Below are 27,305 nucleotides of genomic sequence, written 5' to 3'. Positions count from 1 at the left end.
AGTCCTGACTTTCTCTAACGCTGCACATCTAACATACAGAACAGCTGCATTGGTGTCTTCAACCCTACCACTGCCAGTCAGATGGCCCTGTGTGTATGGAAGGCCCACCCAGTCATGTGGATCACATGTGGTGTGTCATCTCACAGACTGCTCCATTGTTGCATGGCAGCATGGTGATGCATGACACACACTCGGCATGTTCAGTGACCTGAGCTGCAGTGATATTCACTCTGTAGTGTGTGGTGTGTGCAGAAGTTTCGAAAGGTTGAAAAGAAGGTTTTCTAAAAAAAAAAAAAAACTTTTCGAAACTTATTTTCCAAAACTTTTTTCAAACCATTACAATATTTTGGGACAGATCTAACGTTAGTTCAGTTTGGGATGGTGAATTTTGCATAAAAAATAAAGTTTCAAAAGGTTGAAAATATATTTTCTCTGTTCTCCTCTCTCCTCTCATTTCGTGTGTGATGAAAACGTTTAGAAAAAAAGTTTTGAAAGGTTGAATTTTTTTTGTTGAAAAGATTTCGAAAGGTTGAAAAAATGTGTTGAACCAATCATTCATTTTATATTGTTATGGTCTATTGTCCTGCAGTTGTCCCAAGGTCTGAACTGTCCCAGACATCTTTTTCATGGTCTCCGGAACGACGGGACACCATTAATTTCGAGCCCTGGGTGTGTGTGTGTGTGGGAGGAAAGGGTTGAGAGATAAGGGTGAGGCAAGCTTGCATTGCCCATGTCCTTTTCATCCTATCTGTCTGACATGTTCACTGTTTAGAACACCACCACAGTCTTGCCCCTAGCCCCCGTCCTCCACCTAGCCTTCCCTCCAGCCTCCCTCCAGCCCCCTTCAGCCTCCCCCCTAGCCTCCAACTACCCGCCTCGGCCCCAAACTCCTCCCCCAGCCTGCTGCCATACTATCTGATTATTTATCTGCCCTCCATTGTGGCCTGGTGACAGAGAGGCCATAGAGAGCGGCCATAAAACTGTCCCTGAGGAGGGAGGGGGCATGTCCCTGCCTGTCACTGGGGAAATGATACACAGCAGCACATACACAAACACATTTGCACACACAAACACACACACGCACATACGCACGTACACCTACACATTGTATTACAAAGCTGTGCTGTAGTGAAGGAACTTGTTATTCAAACTGAAAAAAAAGAACCTTCCTGGAGTATCGTCCTTCTCTGCGCGCGCGTGCCCCGCCTCTCTCCCACTGACTCACACTAGTCTCAGTCATTTTATCAGCACCCAGCAAACTGCCAATCTCATTTAGCTGCACACACGAAACCCTTTCTGAAAGAGGTAAATATGGAAGGAAGGACCTTGGACAGGCACCCTCACCCCCATACACCTCAACCCCTGACACATAGACACAGTGCTCTGCTAGCTTACTGTAAGCACAATGTGGAATATAAATGGCTTGAGGTTGTTTTTTTTGTTGGTCTAAACTTTGTCTAAACTTCATACATATTTGAGCAAAATGAGAGAAAAAAACTAAGAAACAGAAACAAACGCTATATTTTCTACAATGTCTAAACTCTGTGTCCTCTGAGTCTGGGTAAGTAAATGGTGACAGGGGAACAGCCAGAAATAGAGCTAAACTCTTCACTGAGAAGAGAGGCGGTCGGAGGGATGGACAGAGGGACGGAGGGAGAATGCTGCAGCACCTGGAAGTTGCAGTACCTGCCTGTTAGTGCCCCTACATCAAAGGGGAACCCTTACCACCCAATTAGGACTGAAGAAAAACTCTGGAAAGCCTCCCCTTTCAGACTCTCTCTCTCTCTCTCTCTCTCTCTCTCTCTCTCTCTCTCTCTCTCTCTCTCTCTCTTCCTCACTCTCTTGCTCTCGATTTCTCCCCCCTGTCTCTCCTCTCTTTTGTTCTCTCTCTTTCCTCTCTCTCTTTCTGGCATGGCTCTCTCCAGCCTCTCCTCTAACAGCTCATTAAAACACAGAGGGGCTCCTGCCACATAAAACAGGGCCTGTTAAGTAATAACTGTCTCCTCAAACCTCCCAGCCCACTCTACTGTACCCAGCTGCAATCTACTCTACTCTGCTCTGCAGTCTTCTACTCCACTGTACCCTGCCCCGCTTCTTACAGAGACTATTCAAGCCTTCTTTGAGCTTGGGTCTATTCTGGAGAGCCAGCCCTGGCTCCCAGGCTCTCCCAGCTTGTACCGCTCAGACGGCCAACACACAGGCATCCAAGCAATAAAAAGACCAAGCAACAAAGTCCTCTAAAAGGGAAGCCCCTCAATGAGGAATGAGAACAAGAGATCCTGAGTGAGCCCTTCCTGGGCTTTACAGGGAGAATGAAATCAGAGTAATGGAGAGAGAAGAGTAAGAGTAGGACAGGCTAGAGTGGGTGTAGTGGGAGTGGGGGTCTGTCTCTCTGAGGGCCCAGGGGTCCAGTCCAGGGAGGGACATGCTGTCAGTAGGGACCTGAGCCAGAGAGGACAGTATGAAGCAGCAGTCCTAAAGGAGAAGGTTCAGGTTCAAGCCTGGGTCAGCTGTGGTGCAAGTGGCATCCCAGTGGCCTCGCTACAGTTTGGAGCATGAAAGAGCCAAGCAGAGGAATTTTCAATGATTCTCAATATTTAAAGAGCAGAAAGAGTATGTGTTTAGGGAGCAGGGGGGGAAGGGTGTAAAAAGCTGCCTCTACAAATGTCCTCCAGCAAAACTTCCCTTTTTCGTCCTCCTTCCCCAGCTTCCTTTCTTGCTTTTGGCAATATATCCACAACCCTTGGCAGAGAGAAAATCTTTAAAAACAATAGGAATATAAACAGTGTGGGGGGGGTCTGTGTGGAGCTCAGAGAGAGAGGCAGACAGAGGCAGGGTCGATATGAAGCATATCCACTGCCTCGGTCAGGGTTCTGGGCGAATGACGTTTAAAGGAGAGATTTCTTCTTTTTTATTTTTAAAGGAAAGAGGAAGTGAAAATGTGTCTTGTTTTTGTCTTTCATGGTGCAGACAGAAGAGGGGGGTGGGTGGGGGGTGGGTGGTGTGGTGGGGGGTGGGGTGGGGACGTTGTTGGGCAGGTCTGGCTGGCAGCTGGGATTTGTGGTGTTTAGTCTGCTGCTGCCACTGTGTCTCTCTCCCCTCCCTGCCTCTCTCCCTCGGTCTCCCTTTCATTCCTTCGCTCCCTCCCTCTCCCTCTGAGCCCCACCTGTCGGGGGCCGTGTGGGCAGTCCTCCCAGGGGGGCGCGGTGACGTCAGAGCTCACCAGAGCTCGCAGCCCACCAGACCAGAGGCAGGACAACAGTCTCCTTCCCCTCTGCGCACTCTTCCTCCCATGCCGTCTCCCTCCCCCTGCTCCTCTCAAACCCCTCTCCTCCTGCCTCAGCTTTCACAACGACCTGTGTACCCATGTCACTGCATGAGGGACAGGCCCAGACCTCAGGACAGTGTGTGTGTGTGTGTGTACCGGTCTTAAGCCCCCAGGTCATGGTCATGCTGCTTATCGAGCACGGCGTTGGACGGGGTGGCACACCCCGAGGAGGCTTTAGGAACTTTACCGGAACATTCTCGCTCTGATCCAACATAACAGCCTCCACCATTGTTCTTAATCAACTAGCGTCTGTAGGTCAAGACTTACAAACGCAAGCAGCTTAGAGTTAGGCCCAACTATCCAGCCTGGGCATGGACACAGCAGAGGACACAGGGACAACAACATAACTGAGGTCAGTGTGGTGAAGAGGTGGCTTCACGTCTTACAGTGTGTTGAAAAAGGAGATGTGGAAACCATCAATCACACAGTAGGCAATGCTCACGTGGAATTCAGCGCCATGCTAGTGTGACACATGGGTGAGGCTGTGCGTATGGGGACGTGGAAATGTTTGTTGAAGTGTGTGTTTGTCTCCTTGACTGGGAGGGCAGAGAGAGAGGGGGGGAGGGAGCGAGGCTCACACTGCAAACACATCTGGAGGATATTTCCCCCCCGCACCACGGCTGTCTGGCCTATAATACCACACAACTGTTGGAGTGTGTGTGTCAGTGTGGCTTTGTGTGCGAGTCAGACAGAGAGAGCAAAGAGCAAAAGAGTGTGGTTGGGGTTTTTGCAAGTATTACGTCTATGATTGTGTCGTGTTTGCCTTCGTGTGTGTGTGTGCATGCGCTGCTGTGACATGGAGTCAAAGGGGGCGGCTGAACACCAGGGCTCTAATTAAAAGGGGCTCACAGTAGGACACCAGATCTTCAGCTCCCTCATAAAGAGGCCACTGGGAGACACTCTGGCAGGAGGGTGTGAGGGCTGAGGTGTGGGTGAGTGTGTGTGAGATGGGTGAGTGTGTGAGGGTGTGTGTGAGGTATGTGTCCCTGTGTGTGTGTGTAAAGTATTGTTGGGCAGCCTTGTGACATTCCCGACCCCCCCCCCCCCCCCTTCTCTATCCCAGAGGGCTCAACCCCCTACATCCCTAGTGCTGCGCTCAGAGACCCAGAGTGAAGGCACAGCTGTGGTTCAAACGCACAGACACGCACACACACACACACACACACACACACACACACACACACACACACACACACACACACAGGGGCTTACTCTTCTGGCACTGGGCCCACACCCGCTGTGTTCCTTCTCCACCTCACAGCCTTTGTGCGATCAATACAAGTACACTCTCATTCCAGCTCAACACAGCCAAGCACACAGGAGGGCTGCAGTCAGCTACATATACACACACACACACACACACACACACACACACACACACACACACACACACACAGGAGGGAAGTCATTACTCCATGACCAACCACACGCTAAAAGGGTAGCCTGAGAAAATATCTGCAAAAAACACCCAAACCCACACATCCAACTTTGCACTGTTCACAAATGTGCTAGGCTTATTTACACACACGATAGCTGACACAATCCCCAGCCACAAAACTCACAGAGAGAGAGAAAGAAAGAGAGATAGCAAGAGCAAAAGAAACAGAGGATGGAAGGAGGCAGTAAAAAGATAGGCAAGGGGGAGAGGATGAGGTCTGTTATTTCCGATATTCTGTACCCCCCTTCACCTCCCCTGTCCCCCTCACCACGCAGGGCCTGTGGCTGGCTGGCTGGCTGGCTGCTGGGAGAGTGTCAGTCCTGTCAGGTCAGAGTCGATGCCCTCAGATGTGCTCTCATTATGGCAGCTTACCTCAAGGTTAGAACTGGGCAGGCTGGGACGATCGATCTCAGGCAGGTACACACGCTAAAGGCTGCCCCAGTCCCACACACAAACAAGCCCTGCACTTTGAAATGACGCACACATGCGCGCGCACACGCACATATACAAACACAGGCCTGCACATACACAAACACACACAAACAAACTGTTGATCTAGATATGTACACACACAAATATAAAGACACACAAACACACACACACCGGTAAGTGTAGATACCCTCCCAAACACACACATATTCATGACAGAAACCTGTGTTTGGCTGTAAGGCCTTCCATATGTGGTTCAGAACTTCCATGTGTGTGTGTGTGTGTGCTGTGTGTGTGCTGTGCTGTGGTCTGGCGAGGCAGCAGTGAGGAGGAGGCAGCTAGGTGGTCAGAGAGGTGACAGCACCACTCTGGGTAGCTGCAGTATGATGACAGCTGTGTTTGACAAGATCAACATCTCCATTAACACTACCCGTAGATTGCGTCACACACGCACACCAGCACACAGACACACACACCCACACAGACAATGGTGCCTCTTAAATAACTGTGTGTAATACACAGGAACACATCCCTATTCCTCTGGCATATTAAGCAGGACCGTATAAAGACATCAAATTAGCATCTGTCATGAATAATAAATAAAATACAAATTATTTGTATTCACACACAGACACCTATCTCAGGCTGTGACCTTGACTAGTGTGAGCTAATAGTGAAGATATTAATATTCATAGAGAACAGCTTGGAGAATGTACCTTTGCACTGAGAACAGGTGTCTGGATGTGAGGAGCGGACTGTTCTGCTAACGCAAAACATCATTTACACTCCTTAATAGGAGCTCCAGCATATGTTTAAGTAACAAGAAAATTGTTTTGTAATCAACTCTATGTGTGTGTGTGTGTGTCTTGAGTGATGCTTGGGGTGTACAGTACACAGCATTTTGGACTCTAAGAGCTAGCCTCTGAGCCAATAGTAGGAAGATCTCGCTACTGCAGCTCCACAAGCAGGTCTGGGATAGGATTGGCGAGGTCTACAAGCAGGTCTGGGATAGGATTGGCTAGCTCCACAAGCAGGTCATGAGATAGACAGAGTTAGGGATGAGGCTGAGTTGAGGACAGTAAAAAGAGGAATGAAATCAAGTCCCACATGTTGAGACAGAAGCATGTGGCTCTCAGGTGGACACACCTGGACCTGGGACCCTGTAGACCCTAGCCTAGACAGCCCAGCATCGGCGTCACACACAGACACACACACGCCCTGACTGACACACACACCCACAATGCGCTCGGATAATGAATTTGGCTGAAATGAAACCACTTAGGGCTTCATAAAGGTGCTGAGTGCCCATCGATACAAGGAGATGGCTCAGTCATGCACACTCCTCCCCCTCCCCCTCCTCACCCCCTCCCTCCCCCCTCCCCCTCACCGCTCCAGCCATTCCATTAGCTTAATGAAGAGCCCCAAGAGCAATGGTATGACATCACCACCACCAATCACGTCTCTTAAACCACCCTCCCTAAAAGCCCTACCCCTTTTCACCTCACCATCTCTCTCTCTCTCTCTCTCTCTCTCTCTCTCTCTCTCTCTCTCTCTCTCTCTCTCTCTCTCTCTCTCTCTCTCTCTCTCTCTCTCTCTCTCTCTCTCTCTCTCTCTCTCTCACACACACACACACACACACACACATTGACAATTAGCATTCCAGCTCTCCTCCACCCTTACACTTTTATAGGGCTGGTTATTTATCTCTTTAACGTGATTGGCTGAAGTCGACTCCAAGAGGTGGCGGCTTGTAAATCACTGTGATTAAAAGAACTTTGGTCCGGCAATGACACCCGACTGATGGGAGCTGCAGTCTGCATCCTGAACAGAGCTCTGGTCTTGGCTGGGCTGGGACAGGCGCAGTGGCTAGCTCAAAATAAGAGGTTAGCATTGGCTAGTTAGCATTGGTTAGGCTAGGAATAAGACAGAGGAAAAGAGGATAGGAGATGGACTGCAGTGTTTTTTTTGTTGTTGCTGCCAGCGCAGGTGCCCTTACGAGGGCTCGTTGGAGAGCAGAGCTGCTCCATAAACAGGCCTGTTTTACTGGAGGGAGGGGAGGGTGAGGTTATGGGGGATAAAGAGAGGACGGAGGGGAGGAGGGGGAGTCATCAGGGTTTACGAGGGTGGGGGCTGGTTAAAGGGGAAGTGTTTTAGTGTGGTATTTACATAAAGCAGGTGTAGGCGTCTTTGTTAATATCTTCCTGTAGTGGTCATGTCAGGCCTTTCATTGGATGGGATAGACAGGCATGAAGTAAGGCCAGCCCTGTCACTGGTGAAGAAAAACAGGGATGCAGTCAGGCAAATCATGTCATTGGTGGAGAGAGACAGAGACGCAGTCAGGCAAGCCCTGTCATTGGTGGAGAGAGAGACCTGGATACTCAGAATATAAAAGCCCCAATTAAATGCAGCCACTCACTAGATTTCATGACATATTTGTATCCCCAATGATTGTGTATTCTGTTCCCGTCCTCCTCAAGTGTGCCAGACATATCTCTGTTCTCTGTCTCTCTCTCCTGCTCGGCGCTCCCCCTTGTTAGTCCACAGAGGAATAAGGATGAGCGATAGACAATGTGCCAAACGGTGTGTGAAAACAAACAGCTCTCCTCAGCCCTGCCCAGACGGTGTCTTTGTGTCTGTGTGTTGGTGTGCGTGTGTCTTCGTTTGTCTGGGGAAAAACGGCCTCAGTGCAAATGACGTGTTTAGTTATGATTAGCGGATGCCTTTGTCCGCCAGGGAAGACAATGCCATGGGAGGATGAAGTGGTACAGGAAGGGAGGGATGGAGGGATGAAGAGGATGGGGGGACAGAGGGATGGAAAGGATGGGGGGACAGAGGGATGTAGAGGATGGGGGGACAGAGGGATGGAGAGGATGGGGGGACAGAGGGATGGAGAGGATGGGGGGACAGAGGGATGTAGAGGATGGGGGGACAGAGGGATGGAGAGGATGGGGGGACAGAGGGATGTGACAGGACATCCCCAGCGGTGTGAATAACAGGACATACTGTAGCTCGTTGTCCAACATCAGACAAAGTCTCATTATACAGGGAGCAAGGATGACAACAGGCTCCTTGATCAGGGAAATGGCTTGCGGCGGGATACAACCAAGCATGATATACAGAAGGTGGGGGGGGGGGGGGGCTGGAGCTTGAGCTGGGGCTGGGGGGTCATAAATAAAGATTGCACACACACATATACATCTCAGTGTGGTGTATTGGGGATGGGGAGCACTGGAGAAGTGCATCGTTCTGAGCTACTCTATCAGTCTGTGCTGGTGTTGAGATGAGCGAGGGAGAGGGGTGGGGGGAGGGAGGGACTATGAGTGATGGGGAGGGAGACAGGGCAGGTTGTGCTTGGCTGACAAACTGGGGCAAGAGCTGGAGGGATGGAGGAAGGGGGGATGCAGGGTGGGGTGGAGGATTGGAGGGATGGGGGATGGGGGGATGCAGGGTGGGGTGGAGGATTGGAGGGATGGTGGAAGGGGGGATGCAGGGTGGGGTGGAGGATTGGAGGGATGGGGGAAGGGGGGAACGTGTGTTGGAGACGCACTGCCACAGCTATGGCCAGAGGACACAATCTAGGGGACCTGTTGGCTGTGATTTATCACAGGGAATGAGAGGGTAATGCTGTGTGGTCTGACATGGGATGGAGGAATGGGAGGGAAGAGGAGAGGTGTGGGGTTCAGATGAGATAGATAAAGACCTAAAGAAAGATGGAGTGTGTGAGAAGGAAAGAGGGGAAGATTGGGGCTAGGAGGGTAATAAAGACAAAGAGAGAGGGATAAAAAGAGGAGGAGATTAAGAGTTAAAAGTGGTGAGGGACAGAGAGAGAGAGGAAAAAAGGGGAATAGTTAAACAGGTAGTTGTGTGATTCCTCCAGGGAAGTCGATCAGGAGAGGAGGATAGAAATGGGAGAGGGAGGAGGAGAGGAATGGAAGACATGTGAGAGGAGGATAAGAATGGAGAAAAGGGGGTGGGAGAGGAGGAGGGGAGGGGTAGAGTAAGGAGTAGAGGAGGATGGTGATTGGCTCCTTCCCTCTCTCTCTCTGTATGTCTGTCTGTCTGTCTGTGTGTGTGTGTGTGTGTGTGTGTGTGTGTAGAGTCCATCTGTGGAGAAATGAGATCAGTAGCAGTGTTACTGTTGGAGGAAGTAACTCGGTGTTAGCCCTGGGGCTCCCACACTGACTAACACTATACAGAGACCTGCTTCTCTCTTCCTGTCTCTCTCTCTCTGTCGGTTTCACCTCTCTCTCCGTCTCTCTCTCTCTCTCTCTCTCTCTCTGTCGGTTTCACCTCTCTCTCCGTCTCTCTCTCTCTCTCTCTCTCTCTCTCTCTCTCTCTCTCTCTCTCTCTCTCTCTCTCTCTCTCTCTCTCTCTCTCTCTCTCTCTCTCTCTGTCTCTCTGTCTCATGTGATGTGTGGAATGGGACTATACTTTGTATGTAGTATTTATATATACAAATATATATAGTATATACCTTTTTCTGTGTGTGTGTTGTGTAAGTAGCGCTGCTGAGAGAATACAGCAAGATCAAAGATTTCTATTTCCTATGTGTGTGTGTGTGTAAGTGTGACTGTGTGTGTGTAAGTGTGACTGTGTGTGTGTAAGTGTGACTGTGTGTGTGTGTGCGTGTTTGTATACTTGTGACTAAACTGCATCTGCTCTACTTGCTTGTTGATTCATGCGTCCATGCAGTCATGTGGGTGAGCTCAGGTTGCATCCAAACCCAATCACCAAGCTGAGCCCAGGTAACAGGACCAGAGCAGGGGTCTGGGGGGGGGGGGGGGCTTGGGTGATGTGAGGGTCTACTGCTACACTCCTGCCTGGTGTTGTGTGACTGTGATTACACTGCTGAGCTAACCTGATTACAGCACACTGCGCATCTCACCCTATCCCATCTTCCTGTTATGCACACAGACACACACACACACATGCACACACTCAACAACTTCCAGGAAAGTCTGCTGGGAGACAACGTCTGCAGGTAGCACATGTTACCAGGGAAGATTTACACGCTGATTCTCTCTCCTCTCTGACAAACACTCATCATGCGAGGACTCCCCCCAGTTGTTGGCTGTCTGCAGCTCAGTGTGTGTCTGTGTGGACGGGGCTGTGAAGACCTGGGGGTCATATCATAGGATGTATCAGAATGTGGTATCGGTGTTGCGTGTGTGTGTTCCACAGGACCATTAGACCAGCTTAACCCTCCTCCCTGATCTATATTGCATGACCGGTGTCTGAGAAAAAACACTGGGGAAGAGAGAGGAGAGGGCCTTCCCTGCTCTCTATCTCTCCCTCTCCCTCTTGCTGTTCTGCAGGGTTGGGGTGGAACTTACAAAATACTCTCCTTGAATAACCAACAACCCAAATCCATTCGTTCAACCACCGAGGACAGTACAGGAGAGGTTAGAAGGGGTGTGTGTGTTTGTGTGTGCATGTGTGTGTGGGGGTGGTGGGGTCTGTCTCCAAACCTATTTCTCAACATTCCATTCAAATAAAAGAGAGAAAGTGAGATAAAACGGGTCAGTGGAGAGAGAGCCTGGAGGGTTAGCTGGCCTGCTGGGTCTTGCTCAATAAAGGCAGCCATTTTATGACCTCACCTCTGGGTAGTTTGTTTTTAATACTCTCTCCACAGCTCTATAATGCTGTCACTCTTCCTATGTCTCTCTAGGTCTCTCTCTCTCCCTCTCTCTCTCTCTCTCTCTCTCTCTCTCTCTCTTTTTCTCTCTAAGAGGGGATGAAGAGTTCATTGGAGGGAGAGAGACTTAGTCAGGTTGTCAAGAACCTTTGTTTCATACCTAATAATGCATGTCCCGTTGACTGAAAGGAATAAATCCTTTCTTGATTTGGATCATTCGTCTTTTAAAAATCAAAATACATTGCAAGAAAAAGGAATTACCTGGGCCAAAACAGACATTTTCAATTAGTGGGAGAAGATGGTTAGCCACCTACCATCATATTCTGACTTAGGCTGAGCTGTAAAGCTGATCTGTGCGTGTGTTTGTTTGTGTGTGGCATGTGTGTGTGTGCTGTGGTATGAGTGTGTGCATGTGTTTGTTTGTGTGCGGTGTCTGTGCAGGTGTGCCCGTGTGTGTGTGTGTTTGTCTATGCGTGTGTACGTCAGCGTGAGAGAGAGCAGACCCAAACATTATTATAGACTGGGGTTTGCTATCATCCTGCAGGCAATGGCAGGGCCAGGCTAAAAGAGAATGAAAGAGAAGGGGGAAGGAGCTGTGGGAGGATGGAGGGAGCGGAGGGGGATGGAGGGAGCGGAGGGGGATGGAGGGAGCGGAGGGGGATGGATGGAGGAAGCAAGAGACAGACTGGGCAGAGTGGCAGAGGAAGCCTGTTTAGACTTGGGGCGCTCAGAGCCACTGACATTTAAAGAGTGTCCAATAGCTTTTGACTGACCCCCCTTGAAAAGTTCAAACGTAGAGATATCCACAGAGAAAATGCTACAGTGTTGTGGATTAACTGGCTTTCTCACATCTCTCCTTCTCCCCCTCCCTCCCTGCTCCTCTGACGAGACGTGCACAGTCACCAGCCAGACATGCTCTTCCGCTGCATACTAACATGGTTGCAGTCTGGCATTCATTCAAATACGCAGCCAAACATTCAGCTCCTTCTAAGCCAGATCTGCATGCGCAGATTAGACGGCTGACTTTAGGCGGAGGAGAATTCACAACACTTGTAAACCCCATGTGTGTGTGTTTGTGTTTCAATGTGTGTGCACGCGCGTGCGTTCAGCAGGCCGTGTGTCGAGCCCAACAGGTCTGCAGACAGATGGATCAATACAGAGCACTGGGGCTGGAGTCTGTGCTGCTGAGATGGGGCTAATTAAAGTTGACCAGCCACCCAGCATGCTGCCCCCTGTGTCGACCCAAGGCACACTGTCCTGAGCTGGCTCTGGTCCTAGCTCCAGTCCTGCATCTAGTCCTGGTCCTAGATCCAGCCCTGCATCTAGTCCTAGCTCCAGCCCTGCGCCTAGTCCTGGTCCTAGCTCTAGCCCTGCGCCTAGTCCTGGTCCAAGCTCCGGCCCTGTGTCTAGTCCTGGTCCTAGCTCCAGCCCTGTGTCTAGTCCTGGTCCAAGCTCCAGCCCTGTGTCTAGTCCTGGTCCTAGCTCCAGCCCTGCGCCTAGTCCTGGTCCTAGCTCCAGCCCTGTGTCTAGTCCTGGTCCAAGCTCCAGCCCTGTGTCTAGTCCTGGTCCTAGCTCCAGCCCTGCGCCTAGTCCTGGTCCAAGCTCCAGCCCTGTGTCTAGTCCTGGTCCAAGCTCCAGCCCTGTGTCTAGTCCTGGTCCTAGCTCCAGCCCTGCGTCTAATCCTGGTCCTAGCTCCAGCCCTGCGCCTAGTCCTGGTCCAAGCTCCAGCCCTGTGTCTAGTCCTGGTCCTAGCTCCAGCCCTGCGTCTAATCCTGGTCCAAGCTCCAGCCCTGCGTCTAGTCCTGGTCCAAGCTCCAGCCCTGTGTCTAGTCCTGGTCCAAGCTCCAGCCCTGCGTCTAGTCCTGGTCCTAGCTCCAGCCCTGCGTCTAGTCCTGGTCCTAGCTCCAGCCCTGCGTCTAGTCCTGGTCCTAGCTCCAGCCCTGCGTCTAGTACTGGTCCTAGAACCAGCACACAGTGAGTATGAAGACATTGTTGCAAAGTGAATGCACCAAAAGACACAGAACCTTTCTCTACTGTAGGACTCACAGCATGCATGGCTCTCTGACTCTGTCTCCCTCCCCGTCTCTCTCTCTTCCTGCCTCCCTCTCTCTTCCTCTCTCTCTCTAGTCCTGCCTTTCTCCTTCTATTCCTGCCTCTCTGTCTCTGACAAGGCTCCCGTGTATCTGTCTATACTGAGTGTGTGGTGGGAAACGCTGCCCTCTACAAGACCTCTTTATCTGTGTGTTGGCTCAGACTGTCCTAAATTAGATCAACTTCTCCGCTTCCTACCACCCCTCTCCATCCAGAGGTCAGAGGTCACACTTGCTGTTTCCCACCTCCACCTCCACCATAACTTTGTCTCTCACCCTTCCTTTCCTACCCCGCCCCCTTGCTCTCTCGACTCACTCCTCTTTCCCCCACTGTTCTCTCAGTACAGCATGGCACACTATACAGTCTATACTGTAGAAATACATCTTTCTTTCCTTCCGTCCTATCCTCTCCCTCCTCCATCACCCCATCACCACGGTGACGGCCGGATGTGTGGTATGGTGGAGGTGTCAGCAGAGAGACAGGTGCATGTGCATGACTTGTGTCCATGTAGTTCCACGTGGCTGCACGCACACGCACACACACACACACACACACCCCAACACACACACCCACACAAAGACACGGCAGGAAGCAAAGATTGATAGCACTGAGAAAGCATTCATGTGTAACTGTATGCTTGCACCTGCACTGTTGTGTGTTTGGATCAGTTCACACATCATGCAAGTGTGCGTGTCTGTGTGTGTGTATGCCCACATTTGACTCCATATTTGCTTCCTTAGTTTATTTCGACTGTGCAGCCAAGCATATCGTCCATAAACTCACAGCTGCACACAAGTGTGTCCTATAGGCTCATTTTATAACTACATGCTGAGCACAGGTGTGTGTGCATGTATATGCACGTGTGTGTGACGCGTGTGCGTCCAGGATACCACAGTGTGGCGTCCCGGCCCTGGCACACATGTTCCCTGAACATGTTTCAGAGAGAGCGGTGCTCGACCCACCCCCCCTCCCAGCGCTCCTCCAGAGAGTCTGTCGTCTGACAAAACATGGAACCTGTACCCTCAGGTGAGCAAGCGCTTCCTCAGAGCTCACCATCAGCGGGAGAAAAGCGGCTTCTCTTAAGGAAAACAGATGACTTTCTTGCCTTTTCCTGCCTCTGCTCTGTAAAGCAGCCCCGGCACACAGCCTCTATCCTCATTAGGGCTCTGTCTACATATATATTCTCCCTGTAATTGAGGCCGAAACCTCTTGCGCTGTAATTGGGCCTTCTATAACTGTCTGTTTAGAGTGCAAGCTTGCCGTTCCAGGCCAAAGAGCGATTTCTCTGTGTAGCCACGGTGACGGCTGTTTAACGGGTCACTGCTCACTGGGGCTTCTTGTTAATTCCAGACAAAGTTCCAGTAGATAGAACCGATTCATCACACCGGAAGAAACATACAAAATAAGAAAGCAAGTAAGGTCGAAAAAAAATCAGCTCCCTCCCCTCCCCTCTCATCTCCCTACCTAACCTCTAATATTCTCTCCTCACCTCTCCATGTATATGTTACACACCCACCCGCGTCCCCAAACTTGAGGCTTGTGATTTGCGGCGCTGTGTAAATTGGAAGCTGCTCGTTGGTCAAAGGAGGCTCGTAAATAGAGGCCATGGGATGCCGGTGATCTGCCAGGATGTGCCAGCCCCTGCCAGATTGATGGGGCAGCCCCTCCGATGGATGACAAACAAATTCATAATACAGTAAATGTCTCGTCAATCTCATCAATCAGCTCCTTCCACATCTCTTTTCCCCTCCTCCCTCCCTCCCTCTCTCCCTCCCCAGGGGGACTGGACAGGGAGATAGGTCCAGTGATTGCTGGCCACGTTGACCACCAGTAGCAGAGCAGCACTGCGCACACTGTCTATAATGTGTTTCAATAGAAGCCATGCCACACATGGTGAGAGATTATACAGCATCGCTGGAGTCAGCTCTGTGATTCAGTGCCGATGTCATCATTATGTCACCCGTACAGAGACAGCTGTGTGGGTGGGCACTTAAACATGCTGAGTCATGGACAGATAAAGAGAGAGTTAGAACGAGAGTGAGAAAGGGAGAGTGCCCAATATCAGTATTAGTATAGATGAGTGTGTGTGTGTGTGTGCACATGCCTCGCTCTGGTAGAGAGAATAAATGTGATGCAGGCGGGCGAGAGGGAGGGAGTGAGGCTGGGACGATGTGAGGCTGGGACAATGTGAGGCTGGGAAGATGTGAGGCTGGGAGGGTGGTAGAGGGGCTGGAAGGGAGAGAGGCTGGGAACGTGAGAGGCTGGGAGGGTGTGAGGCTGGGGCTGCATCCATCCCTCCATCCCCTCTGCAGACCACAGCCAGAGAGAGGGATTACAGAGGAGCAGCATGCCAAAGAGAGTGGGAGGGAAAGACAGAGAGAGAGATGTAGTGAGAAAAAAAGAGAGAGAAAGAGAAAGAGGGAGAGAGAGGGAGAGAGACGGGGGATGGAGTGAAAGACAGCCAAACGCTGACAGGAGTCCAATTAAGTGGCCTCCCAGTGGAAGCGACCGTCCCTCGCCTGCCAGGCCTGCCTGGTCACCGCTTCCAAGGACACACTGATCCATCACGTCCCCCTCTGCACACACACACACACAAACAACACACACACACACTGGTACTGCTGTCAGTGCCAGAGGAGCACTATAGGGCGGTGGGGTCCCTGCCCATTGGGGGCTCAGGGACCAGAGACACAGCACCAGAAACACAACTTGCACCAACTCACTGGTGCTCACAGCTCCAGGATCCTGGACCTAGGCCTGTCATCAGACCACTCTCTCCTCAACTCTTCTCCTAACCCCTCCCCTCCCGGTCCTCTCTTCTCTTCCCCTCTCTTCTTCTGCACTCATCTCCTCTCCTCTCCCACTACGATTCCACCTACCTAAGGATGCTGAACCCAGGATTAAGCATAAACATCTAACATCGTGAGGCTTACCAACAGTTGTCTACTCTGTTGCTGCTGGGGCAATCACCTATTACACAGACACACACAGACACAGAGTAGGACGACAGGATGCCATTCGAGGGCAGCGATCATGGCTGCCTCGGCCGGTTCCTTCCGGCCAAAGTATATTCCTTGTCTGTGCAAACTTTCATGGCGAATAAAAACCCATTCTGATTCTGATTGAAAGTGTGCAGTGTAGCCTAAGCAAAAACAAAAGACATAAAGAGAAAGAGACAGAGAGAGAGAAACAGAGAGACAGAGAGAGAGACAGAGAGAGAGACAGAGAGAGAGAGAGAGAGAGAGAGAGAGAGAGAGAGAGAGAGAGAGAGAGAGAGAGAGAGAGAGAGAGAGAGAGAGAGAGAGAGAGAGAGAGAGAGAGAGAGAGAGAGAAAGAGAGAGAGAGAGAGAGAGATAGAGTGAACAGAGAGAAGGTTTCATCATGGGAAAAGGGGGACTCTTTCAGAGGTTCTGCTATAAATTTTCTGAGCCCGCCTCAGATCCAATCTGGGCCTGGACGCAAACAATGACTCGGCCCAGGATCGACGGGAGGCCACGACTGTGTGTGTGTGTGTGTGTACTTGCAGGCAGGGAGACTGAGGGATTGGTTGCCAGGGAGATTGTGACATATCGGGCCCCACTCCCTGCTGCCCTCAGTTTAGCATCAACAAGGCAGAGAGCTTGCTGCTAGAAGGGCGGGCTCATTTACCATCTCCCTCCCTCCCTCTCTCCCTCCCTCCTTCCCTGTTTCTCTCTCTCATTTCTTCTTTCCCTCCATTTCCCTAATTTCTCGTTCAAACTTTCCTCCCCATCTCTCACCTCTCTTCTCTGGCTCCTTCCGTTCTCCTCCCTCTCTGCTCTCCGAGGTGTTCCTGCTCCTCAAGGCCCCTGCACACCTAGCCTTGTTACACCTTTCCAGCCCTCCATCCGCTCCCCTCCCCTCCTCCACTTGTCTCTCCTAGGTGCCGCTGCCCCACCAGACCCCCTCTACCCGTCCAGCCTTGTTACAACCAAACGGGGTCTGTGGTAATTAGCAGGGAATTTTAATGAGCTTATCAGGTCAAAAGCAGCTTACTTCTCCAGGGTCGTCCCTGTGTGAGAATTAGCCCCAGAGTCTGGGAGAGACAAACACATATTACACAAACACATCGCGCATACTGATGATAGGGCCCGATTCATCAAAAACAAACACACACAAACATGGTTCTCTCTTCATGGAAAGGGATTAAGCGTTGTTACATTAGCCGCATGACAGAAATGCATCATTAATGACGGCGGGAACAAAGACGGCACTAGGAACACGGAAGGAGAGATGTAATGTGTGGAGGAACGAGCGGCTGGAGGGGATGGATCCGACTGGCCCTCGTCTCCAGAGAGGCCCGTTCAGTAGATGAGGAGGGAAACCAACAAGGATGCCAATCACACAAACAAACTGACTTACAAATAGGGAAATGTTTCCGTACAGCTTCAGTGAGGTAACACAGTCGAGAGAGAAAAGTTCTGCTTCCCCCAAGGCGATGGAGGAAAGTGTCTGGGTTATTAAACACTAAAAACAGCCCCGCTGCTTCTGCTGCCTCCCCGGCTCGTCTGTGCCAAGCACCAGGCCTCCACTATCTATCCATCTCTACTGAAATATTTCTGCAATTAGTTCTGGGAAAGTTGCTGCTGAAGAAGCGGAAAGGAGAGGAGAAGGGAGGAGATGGGATTATTGGGGAGAGGGGAGGAGAGGAGAAGGGAGGAGATGGGAGTATTGGGGAGAGGGGAGGAGAGGAGAAGGGAGGAGATGGGAGTATTGGGGAGAGCACAGGAGAGGGAAGAGAAGGGAGAGAGGAGAAAGTAGGAGAGGAGAGGATAAGGAGAAGGGGGGTAAAGGGGAAGCGAGGTACATTGATTATGCATTGCAACAGCTGTACCAACAGGATTACACTCAAGAATTTTAAGCTTTCCTGTCAACCATCTATGCAGTTGATTTGCTGGCCCTTCTCTCTTTCTGGTGCCCGGCGGTGGCCCTTCTTGGTAAAAACCCATTATTCACTGAGCAGAAGCATGGTTAAACTATAGAGACAAAGAGATGTGTGTAAGAGGCAAACTATGGCACTGTGTGATGGGTGAATCCAAGTGAAAGGGATTATGGGAGAACAGGGGAGGCAGGGCGGTGTAAATCCATTTCCTGTGTTCCATTTTTTTGTGTAACATTGGCTCCCCATCTGTTTACCTCTGTCCTCCAAGCTGATTCAAATCCAATTGGTTAGAGTCTAACCGTTAGACAGACACTTCTGTGAGTATGCGTGTGTATGTGTGCGCAAGCGTGTATTTGTGCATGTGTGTGAATGAGAGCGATTCACTGCCAATGAAAAAGTGCATTTTCTCCTCTGGATCCTTAAGATCTTTAACTAGAACCACCAAAGAAATGTGTCTTTACAAGCCAAAATCCCACCTCTGCATTCCAGCTTTCTTTTTTTATAGGACAACAAAAACATACCGTAAAAACAACCTGACCTCAGAGAACAAGAAATGTGGGACTTGAAATATGGGACAACAAGTCAGTAGAAATGTGGTGGCAATTCTTAAGCGCTGGGAGTTGGGTGCTGTGTGTGTATGTGTGTGTGTGGCTCTGTTAGCGAGTCTTAACCCAGCCACCATTGTGTTGCTGAGTGGAGCAAAAATGGCTCTTGTTCATGGTTTAGCCTGGTAAGAGGGCTTCATTTCAAAGCCCATTAGTGGCTTGAATGTTTGCAGAAACACTGAATGTTGATCCTTACAAGCTGCTACGTCACACCACCAACCACTGAGGTTAACACACACACACGCACACACACAAACACACACACACAAAGACACACACACCACACGCACACAAACACACACATACACAAACAACAGTTGTCTTTATTTCTAATGACAAACACATAGGAAGCCACTGTTCTGCTCTGGCCTGGACCCTGAAAGGTCATGAAGCAGTCCCCTCTCCATTATCTCCCCCTGCATTCTCCTGACAAAGTGACAGAAACACAGCAGGGCTAGCAGCCGTTTAAACTAGCCTTATCTAGGCTAAGCTAGGCTAGGTACACAGGACTACAGTAGGCGCATCCACACCACACTACACTACACTAAGCTAGGCTATCAAGGCTAAGATACGATAGGCAAAGATGACCTACCCAAGGCTATGCTACCTTAGGGTACACTAGGAATGGCTATGCCAAATCATGCTGCGCTAGCCGCTAGGCTATGCTCAGCTAGGCTAGTGTAGCCAGTCCTGGTCTGCCCCACTCATACCTTACAGCTTCAGTGCATCAGCCTTTGACACGGGCATAAATCTAATGTTGCAAGATGATAACGAATTTCACAGTGAGTGTGTGTGAGGAGCTGAGAGAGTGGAGGTCAGAGAGATATAGATAGAGAAAAAGGTAGGAGGAAAGGGGGAGAGAGAGAGAGGTAGGATGACAAAGGGAGAGAGAAAGAGGAAGGAGTACAAGGAGAGAAAGAGAGAGAGAGAGAGAGAGAGAGAGAGAGAGAGAGAGAGAGAGAGAGAGAGAGAGAGAGAGAGAGAGAGAGAGAGAGAGAGAGAGAGAGAGAGAGAGAGGGAGGGAGATGTAGGAGGAAAATGGGCAGATAGAGAGTTAGAGAGAGATGGTGGGATAGAAGGCAGAGGGGTGCTGAAGGGGAGAAAGAGTGGAAATGCTTCCTGAGTAATGATGTGTGTGAAATATTCATCGCTGCCATGTAGAACTGTGGGCATAAATTTGACTATATCAAGTTGATATCAAATTTGACTATATCCAATATCTGACAGGGCAGGTGAGGGTGGAGGAGGGTTATGAGGCTAGAGTAAGGTTATGAAGGCAGAGGAAGGCAGGGGAGAACTGGTGAAGGCAGGGAAGGGGAGGGTAGAGTAAGGTTATGAAGGCAGAGGAGGGTAGGGCAGGGCAGAGCAGAGCTGGCGAGGGCAGAGGAGGGTAGAGCAGGGCAGGGCAGAGCTGGCGAGGGCAGTGGAGGGTAGAGCAGGGCAGGGCAGAGCTGGCGAGGGCAGTGGAGGGTAGAGCAGGGCAGGGCAGAGCTGGCGAGGGCAGTGGAGGGTAGAGCATGGCAGGGCAGAGCTGGCGAGGGCAGAGGAGGGTAGAGCAGGGCAGGGCAGAGCTGGCGAGGGCAGAGGAGGGTAGAGCAGGGCAGGGCAGAGCTGGCGAGGGCAGTGGAGGGTAGAGCAGGGCAGGGCAGAGCTGGCGAGGGCAGTGGAGGGTAGAGCGATGGGACAAGTGCCAGGGGAGACCAGACAGATGTCCTCTCTCTTCCTCAACCTTCCGGCACTTGCTAGTCAAGGTTAATTAGGGTTAATGAAGGTAATGGCAAAGTTCCAGATAACTTCAACCCCCTCTCTACACCATATCCACAGGGGTGTGGGATGGAAAATATTGCAAGATGGTTTCTTCTTGAGTTCTCCAACTGAAATGAGAGTTTCTACTGAATGCCCAGATGAGTTTTCTCGGCTGTTGCAAAAAGACAGTGTTTCAGCACTGCATCTGAGATCAAAATTCAATCTCAGCAAGACAGCATAAAATCTTGATCAAGGGAAATTCCTTCCACTTGTACTCATGAAACAGTGTGTTTATGTGCGTGTGCGAGTGTGTGTAAGCTATCAAACAGTGGGATAGCTCTCCCTCTCACACACCACCGCTGCTTCCCCTGTGGGACAGCTAACATTGTTCAACCGCATCTCTGCTGGTGTTTGATAGAGTTTCCTATGGCGTCAATATTGAATAACCTGTGAGAGCGGACAGTCTTATTTCCCCCCACGTCATCTGGACGACGGGCTGATGAATACCCTTTCACGTAAATGACATCCCTCATCTTCCCCGAGAGCTCTCATCCTGTTTACTCCTCTGTCTCTCACTCAATCGTGACATCACGCAACCTATGGAAATTGCCTCTGAAAACATTTCCCGCGTCTCTCCATTTTCATTGGTGTGTGATGTGTCTGAAGCTGTTGATGTGCGTATGTGATGTGTTTGTTTCCCATGTAACACGGTGGTACAGTTGGACGATGGTGTTCTAATGAATAGGTCTCATCTCTTCCCCGCGCTGCTGAATCTGTAATTGAGCACCGAGACACACAGCGAAGACACAGAGCAGCCTAATGCAGGCTTGAATAATTTAATCAGTGAATCAGTCTTCATCACAATCAGGCAGGTATAACAGGAGTCAATATTATGAATGTGGTGTCCCGTGAAGAGAGACATATCCTGCCTAGCGCTAGCTTGGCTAGCTCTGCCTCCTGCCACCTGCTCACAAGCCTCTGGTTCTGCCCTCCGCCGACACACAACTAAATGGCAGCACTTTAATTTTTATTAGCACAATTTAGCTGTGAGTGTTTTGTTGATCTAGCCTTGGCCGTCACAAGCACAGCAGCAGTGGCAGAGAACATAATTAATCAGTTGGTTTGTTCCTTTGTTTTACTTCCTGGTGCTGTCCTTTTATACAGGTGGTGTGTTGCAGTCTGTAAAGATGAAATGAGCAGAATGTGCCTCCTCCCAGAGGCAGATCTGGTGTCGGGGAGTCTGTGCTGTGTCAGACATGTATGGAACACACCAGAGGGGCCTTGATCTCCAGTCGAGGTAAAAAATAGCAACGAAAGCGGCGTGGAGAAATCGACAAATGATATTCTTAGAAGGGATGTGAGCCGGCGTGTGGGGGAAAATGTCACGGACAATCTCTAATGAAGAGCCTTCTGGGAACTCAAGTTAGATAAATTATTTAAAGGCTTTCATTTAAAAAAGTCCGGAAAAGTGTGCTGTGCTGCTGAGCTGCGGTGCGTGGTGGCAGGGAAAGGTCAGGCGGGTGTTGGCAGAGCTTCATTAACCTTCCGCCACCTTCCTGCCTCAATTATCTTTGGAACACTGCAGCCTGGCTGGCCTGTGATGCTGCCTGCTAGGATGTGAAGATGTTGCAATGTGGATGTGTGCCAGGCTGCTGGGCTACGAGACTGCTGCCTGCTAGACAGCTGTAGTGATGCTAGGCCGCTAGGCTGATGAAATGTTGCTGCCTGGTAGGATGCTACGGTTGCTGCTAGCTGGGATGCTAGGCTGACAGACTGCGAGGGTTGCTGCTGCATTGTGGGCTGCAGCCTCTGAGGCCTGGAGATGGAGGTGGGAGTTGCTAGCGCCCGGGTCTGGGAGGGTTGGAGCTTTGATCTCCTAAAACGTTTCCACAGCCGTTACGTCGGGGGCCTCGGAACTCACGGGGCTGTGAGAAGAGGAGGGAGCCGCCAGCTTGCCCAGAACTGTTCCTGACTGAGGCTCTGCCTTATCCTTCCGCTGCAGGACTGGATGTTTTCTTCTTTTTCTTCCCCCTCTCTCTCTACTGGTGTGTCTTGTCCTCGCGTTCCTCTCTGCCACGTGAGAAGCTCCTTCTCCTACAGTTGAGAGGAATTTCTGGACTCGGCAGCAGGTCAGGGGTCCAGGAGTATTTGCCGCATTGGCCTCGACGGCACATTCCTGCTTGCCTCCGTCAGTGACATCATCCATGAGCTGGTTCTAAGTGGAGCAGAAGCCAACGCCTGCACCTCCCCAGCTGCGCCCCAAAGCTCCAGACCGGGAGAGGGGAGAGAGCTGAGGAGGGAGAGAGGGGAGTGGGAGAGGGAGCACCAGAGGGAGTGTGAGGGGGAGTGGGAGAGGAGGCGGCAATTTCCCAGGGCAGGGACGCTCTGCGTTACTGCCTACACACAGGGAGCAGCAGACTAATTGCCAGGCCGTTCCACTAATTCCTGCTTTCTGGGTTAGAGGGCAGCTCTGGGCCCCTGGGAGGCAGGGGCCGGTCCCAAGTCCCTGAGCTCTGCCAGTGTGTGAGAGAGAGAGAGAGTGAGAGAGAGTTAGAAAGAGAGAGAGAGCGGGGAGGGGGGGAATCTGATTAAACTCCTCTCAGATGTCACACAGCGGACAAGGTTTTCCTTTTCAGCTATTTTCTTCTCCTCCATCCAAAATGCTTTACTCTGGGTTGGGTGTTGACTGTTGAGAGGCCAGCGGGAGTGCGTGTTATATCAGAGATCCAAATACAAGCCAGTGTTGAAACACAATCTGCAGACATGGGATTTGTGTTGTTTTGCCCCGTTCAGCCTGCGTTTTCTCATCTGAATAAGGTTTTCATTCTCCTGAGCCTGAGCCAGGAGTGAAGTGTCAGCCTTGATAAAAAAAAGTCTGACATTGTGCATTGTGCAGCATTCGATAGTAATCTATCTGTTGTGGATGTTTAACTTCATGTCAGTTCCTCTGGGCTGGGCTGAGCTGGGCAGCTCTGGGCTAGGCTCATGGGTTTGTTGAGGCTGGGGCTAGGTTGGACTAGGGTCCCTGGGAACGAGGCCTGCTTCCTGGGGACTAGCCATGAGGAGATGCAGAGGTGGTTCACTGACAGGCTCATGGGCACAGGTTGAAAGAAAAAGAAGAAAGCGGAAACTCATCTTGATGTATTTGGGTCAATTTAACGTCCACTGCTGCTTGGTCAGACCTAATTATAGCAGAAGTGGCGCTTTTAATTAATCGTTGATAACGGGCTGATTTAATTGGCTGTAATCTGTCCAATGAGGTGAGAAGGGCTTGTCCTATGAGGATGGTGCTGCGCTGTGTAGAGACCAGCGCCTTCCCTTGTCCTGCTTAATGTAGGTTATCCTGCTATACAATATCTGCCATCCCGGATCACAAAACACAACAGGATTAAAACCCAGATTACCAGTAAAGCAATGAGTCCAGTGGGCGATGGCCTAAGCACAGGTGCTTCTCTATCGGGAGAGCCACAGATATATCTACTACTACCACATCTAAATCTCTCTAAATCCCATCAGCGGAGCTGTGTGCGCAGGTCCCCAGCCCTCCTGAAGGCAGTCTGCTGGTGTGATGGAGAGCGGGGGAGAAGCAATCCAATCTACAGCCTTCCGCCCCAGAAGGAGAGATCTTATTTGCATTGAAATGAAGTGTTGGAGTGTGTGTGCCCGGGGCTTGTGTTGGGCGTGTGTTTGCGAGTGTATCTGGCGTCGGCCTGTATGGATCACCGCTGATGGGGTCGGGTCCCTCGGAGGTGGGGTGGGGTGTGTGTATGTGTGTGTGTCTGTGCCAGCACGTCTGTAGTGACACATACGTTTTTGAGTCCTGAGCGTCGGTGTGACAGACTGAGACCCACTCAGGCAGACACTGGGTCCGCTGACCCAGCCTGTCTCCCCTCTGTGTGACCTCCACCTGTCTGGGCGCCCTGGACTCGGCCTCACTCACACATACGGGGAGCATCCTGGAGACGGGGAATGGAAAGATGCGGCTCGTGTCTGGGCGCAGTCCCTGGAGAGACCCGAGTCAGGTCTACTCACAGACGTGTCCAACACAACCAGTCATTACATCCTGCAGGTGTAGTGTTGGGGGGCCAGAGAAGTCCCAAGGTGTTCTAACTTTATGTGAGGACCCACAGATTATTTGGATGCTGTTAGTTGTGTTTTCTTTGATGACCATGCAAGTGTATGAAAGGATGTGTGTGTGTGTGTGTCCAGGAGCTGTGAGCTAGTGTTGATGCTGTACTTGCGTGTGGAGTTGTGCTGTGTGTGTCCTGTGTGTACTGCTTATTCAACATGTGCTGACAGACGGGCTGTTTGTGAGTATGCATTAAATTTGAGAGAAGCTAATTTAGGCAGTGTTTGATTTAGTGTCTCAGAACGGGTGTGTGTCAGCATTATGAGTGTGTATGTGTGTGTGTGCACGTGTGTGTGTGTGTGTGTTTGTGCAGGACTACCCTGGCCTGCAGCATGGTATTCATGGTGAGCATCTCTCAGCTCAGCATTAGCTATGGATCACAGCACGTCTCCATTGAGTCCTCTTTATAGGTAATCAATAGGCGAGCTGGCTCCTGATGGCTTTCACTCATTACAGCTCTTTAATAACAGGCCACCCTGCAGAGACTATCGCTGCATGTGTGTGTGTGTGTGTGGGTGCGTGTGTGTGTGTGTGATTAATACAAATACAGACCCTATGGAACTCACTCTTACACAAACTCAAGACCGCTAGCAGGAGGGCAACAGCCCCATCATTTATACCCTCACAACTGCTTTACTTTAACACATTTACTCCAATGTAAGCACTTAAAGCTGCCTCCTTTGGCTATGTATACACAGCAGGGCTGCTGGGAGTTGTAGGATCAATATGCACAGCTCTCCTATAGCACCCCTCCTAACGGCCTCTCTCCACAGGAAACAAGCAAATGCTCCAATACACCTTCATCAATATTCCCTCACGGAATAAAGATTAACCAATAGGAACACCACAAAAGGTTTGAGGTTTACAGTGAAGTCTCTGGCCTCGTGACCAGGCTGTGGGCATGAATCACTACCTAAGAAACACACACATGTGCATACACACACACAGACACACTTGCCCCCATGCTAACCCCTTCACCCTACAGGTGGTGTGGGGTCAAGCCCAGGTCTGGTCCAGGCAGACAGATGGGAGCTTCATTCCAAGCTGCACACCTGGAGCCTGTTCTCACGTTCCCAGGGCTGGTCTCCTGTTGCAACCACGCTCCGACACAGCCTGAGTATAAATAGGTGGACTGAGACAAGGAGACCTGTCCGTTCAATGACAGGGAAGCACAGACAGTGTGTGATCCATGGGGATTGTGTGTGTGTGATCCAGACTCTCCCCTCCACGTTGATACCAGTACCAGGGGCGGAGGCTGACCTTTCCCTCGCCTGGAATAGCAGGGCTGTGGGGAGACACGTCAGAGCACGCAGGAGACGGGGACTCTGTAGTCACTGGGGCTGACGCACACACACGCACACACACAGACACACACACAAACAGACACACACACACCTAAGCGACATGCCGATGGACTGCTGAAGCAACTCTGATACACTGGCAGTGTCTCATATTTCTACCCTGATTCTCTCTGGGGACACTGCAGAGCAGCAGAGATAGATAGGGGGGTAGATGGGAGGTGAGGATGAGGTAACCTATCATTGAACTGCCTCCTGATGGGAAAAGGTGTGTAACTGGCACTACTGACACTGAGACAGGAGAACGGGAGTTTCCAAGTGCAGCAATGATGACGGACATGACTATGCACTGTACTGTATACCACCTGGTACTGTATACCACCTGCTACTGTATACCAACTGGTACTGTATACCACCTGCTACTGTATACCACCTGGTCAATGGAGATGATGACCCAGTGACTGGATGAGAGCAGCCGACTTTGTTGTTGTCTCTCACTCACTCTCACTCTCTCTCTCTTTCTCTCATTCTCACTCATGTCTATCTCTCTCCCTCTCGGATCCTCATTCGCTGTCTCTCCATGTCACTTATTGTCACTCTCACACGGCTGAAATCAGAGTGTGTTTGACAACGCCACTCAGCCGTGGTAGATAGAGAGTCATGTTTTGGGCGTGGAGCGGGTAGGGAGCCTGTGGAGGAGACCAGCTCCAGAGAGGGGAGAGACAAGCAGTGTGGGATAAGAGGATCTCCAGGATTCCAACTTTAATAATGCATGTCTGCTGAGACGAGGTGAGTATAGACTGTGCTGGTCTGGACCAGGGCGGGAGCTGTGTTAAGTATCCCTGGCGTATAGGGGTGTTGAGGTCAGAACGTTACAAGAGTTACCTTGCAGAGTAGACTGTGAATTATTCACAGAAGGGAATCTGCTAGCCGATAGCCCACACACAAACAGCTAGAGACACTACTAGCAGATATCCCATACATAAACAGATGGTCTAGACTCTAATAGCCCACACAGACACAGTTTGTAGACTCGACTAGCCGATAGCCCACACAGAAAAGGACCCTCTAGTACCTGTGGTACTGCATGCATAATACAATTAGGTTAGGGAGGGGGAGAGGACAAAGAGGAGGGCTGGTAGAGAGAAGAAGAAAGATATAGAGATACAGAGAGAGAGAGAGAGAGAGAGAGAGAGAGAGAGAGAGAGAGAGAGAGAGAGAGAGAGAGAGAGAGAGAGAGAGAGAGAGAGCGAGAGAAAGAGAGAGAGAGATGGGGGCTGGGTGAGAGAGGGAAGGAGGGGAGATAATGTAACAACCTTGGCACTCGAGGTTACATTGTCAGAGTTAATTACATGAGCAGGCAGAGAGAAGGGCTGTCGCGTGAACAAGGCCCTTGTGTCACACTGCAGTTTAAAGGACAAACAGGGGCTGCCGTCTGAGAGCAAACACACAAATTCCCTCTTAACATACACCAGCTCCTTTTGGCTTTAAGTGTTGCCATTGTCACAGCGATCCTTCGGAAGGATATTACAATAATATTATTTAGAGGTCAGGGACATTCCCATGTTTCCATAGTCAACAGACAGTTTTGACAGGATGATATGAAAGTATACATATGCAACATCATCTAAAGCAGAGAACATAGCACATATGTGCTACATTCTACACTGGTCAACCATAAAATGAAATGAAGGCACTCCCTTTGT

At 50.6% G+C, this 27,305-nt stretch overlaps 1 protein-coding gene across 1 annotated transcript in view; it reads right to left on the bottom strand.

The window, feature by feature from the left end:
• Positions 1–27,305, bottom strand: part of pacrg (PARK2 co-regulated) — a 103,515-nt gene that overhangs the window by 813 nt on the left and 75,397 nt on the right. The gene's annotated exons all lie outside the window — the stretch shown is intronic.

The sequence above is a fragment of the Osmerus eperlanus genome, chromosome 9 (genome assembly GCF_963692335.1).
Source record: "Osmerus eperlanus chromosome 9, fOsmEpe2.1, whole genome shotgun sequence".
Taxonomy (NCBI): Eukaryota; Metazoa; Chordata; class Actinopteri; order Osmeriformes; family Osmeridae; genus Osmerus; species Osmerus eperlanus.
The sequence above is the reverse complement of the archived record's forward strand: the minus strand, read 5'-3'. Positions and strand labels throughout refer to the sequence as shown.